This window comes from Myotis davidii, unplaced genomic scaffold (genome assembly GCF_000327345.1).
Source record: "Myotis davidii unplaced genomic scaffold, ASM32734v1 scaffold7661, whole genome shotgun sequence".
Classification (NCBI taxonomy): Eukaryota; Metazoa; Chordata; class Mammalia; order Chiroptera; family Vespertilionidae; genus Myotis; species Myotis davidii.
Genome location: NW_006291359.1, coordinates 13,703 through 16,129, shown reverse-complemented (window position 1 = coordinate 16,129; position 2,427 = coordinate 13,703). Strand labels below are relative to the sequence as shown.

Sequence of the window (2,427 nt, the reverse complement as noted above, 5' to 3'; positions counted from 1 at the left end):
AAACCATTATTTCCAAACCATGGAAATGCAAACATGATAGAGTAAAATAACATGGGACCACTGATTTTCCATGTGAAATCTGTGTTCCTCAATTCAGTGATGCCCCTTAACAATTGTGACATTGGGCAGGTCACTTCCTCCAACAGCACCATGGATGATGATACCAACCCAAAAGCAAGGATGTTGTCATTGGAGTTGAAATATTATACTGTAAATGGCACCCTTTATGAGTCACAGAATAGCAGCCACTATAATCCATCTGAGTACCATCTGGAACACAGATTCTCCCCGATCCTGCATTGAGCGAGTGGGCCCATAACTACACTTTACCTGATTGGCTTTTTCCCACCTGTCATTGCACAATCATTCTTCCTTGTTGTGTCAACAATTATAATGATCCCCACTTAATATAATACATGGTTTCTAATAAGAACCCCACAAATATTAATGAACCTATTAGTCTCATATTCCCTATCCCAAAGCTATACCATGAGTAAAAATTCCTTGTATCTCAAACAGAGAAGAGCTCCATATCAGACAATGGAAAGCAGAGGGTTGAATGTAAAGAAAGGCCCATTCACTGACCTCCACCACCACAGACTCCACAGGATGCAACATGTTAAAATATATTACCAGTAATTGTTTAAGATCCTCTTCAGCTATAAACTCAAATCACAGTCTAAAACTTTAAAGATGAATCAATCAATAGGTCAAGAATTCTCACAGGGCCGAAACTGGTTTGGCTCAGTGGATAGAGCATCGGCCTGCGGACTGGAAGGTCCCAGGTTCGATTCCGGTCAAGGGCATGTACGTGGGTTGCAGGCACATCCCCAGTAGGAGATGTGCAGGAGGCAGTTGATCGATGTTTCTCTCTCATCAATGTTTCTAACTCTCTATCTCTCTCCCTTCCTCTCTGTAAAAAATCAATCAAATATATTTAAAAAAAAAAAAAAAAAAAGAATTCTTACAGGGAGGAACAGGAGATGGGAGTCTGTGAGACCCTGGGGCTGGAAGAGGTTGCAGAGCCTGCCAGCATCTATGCACTGAGTCATGGGTGGAAGAGTTGTGACCATACTCGCTCTGAGTCTAGTGCTCCCTCACTGTGCCCAAGATGCCTCCCATCGATTTTCTGTTGTTTACACACACTAAGCTCAGGATTCTGCTGAAGGACAAGAGTCTTGTAACACTCTTGGCTAAGTAATTAGCCTAATAGGTGGAATGTATGTTAATAATTATGGGAATACTAGAGGCCCAGTGCACAGATTTGTGCACCAGTGGGATCCCACGGCCTGGCTAGCAGTGATCAGGCCAAAACCAGCTCTCTGACATCCTGCGAGGGGTCCCGGATTGTGAGAGGGCAGTTCTCAAATGATGCACCCCAGAATCGGGCTCCCTCCTCTATGGTTCTGGGTCCATCACCCAAGAACCGCAGCTGCCAAGTCACTGCAGCTCGAAAGCTCCTGCATTGACTGTCTGCCCCTGGTGGTCAGTGCACATCATAGCTACTGGTTGGACAGTTGGATGGCCGCTTAGGCTTTTATATACATAGACTAGAGACCTGGTGCACAAAATTCGTGCACTCAGGGGAGTCCCTCAGCCTGACTTGCGCCCTCTAGCAGTCCAGGAGCCCTTGGGGGATGTCCGACTGATGGCTTAGGCCCATTCCCCATGGGGAGCGGGCCGAAGCTTTCAGTAAGACATCCTTAGCGCTGCTGCAGAGGCAGGAGAGACTCCTGCAACCGCTGATGAGCTAGCCAGCCATGCGCCCAGCTTCTGGCTGAGTGGTACAGCCAAGAGTCTGTCCAATTTTAGTGACTAGCCACAAGGTTCAGGAGAGTGGGTTTGGAGAGGAAGCTCTAGTGGAAGTTGTTGGCCTGAACAGAAATGCTGTAAGATGGTGCACAGCTGACAAATTCCCATTGTTGAGATGTTTCAGGTGTGGGCAGGATGGAAACTGGCTACACTGCTCCTGAGATCTTCACATTGGTGATGCAAGGGATCACCTGTATCCTCAGCATCATGGGCAATGCGCTTGTGATCTGGGTGGCTGGATTCCGGATGGCACTCACAGTCACCACCTTGTGCTACCTGAACCTGGCCTTAGCCGACTTCTTCTTCAGCGCCACTCTGCTACTCTTCATGGTTGTAAATGCCATGAGAGGACAATGGCCTTATGGCTGTTTCCTATGCAAGTTATTTAACATTATGGGTGACACAAACCTTTTTTGCAAGTGTCTTCCTCATTGCTTTCATTGCTCTGGACGGCTGTATTGGTGTCCTGCATCCAGTCTGGGCCCAGAACAACCGCACTCTAAGTCTAGCTAAAAAAGTGATCATTGGCCCTAACCGGTTTGGCTCAGTGGATGGAGCGTCGGCCTGTGGACTCAAGGGTCCCAGGTTCGATTCCGGTCAAGGGCATGTACCTTG

At 47.4% G+C, this 2,427-nt stretch overlaps 1 pseudogene; it reads left to right on the top strand.

Moving 5' to 3' along the window:
- Positions 1-1,947: 1,947 nt before the first annotated feature.
- LOC102775536 overlaps positions 1,948-2,427 on the top strand; it is a 1,197-nt pseudogene continuing 717 nt past the window's right edge.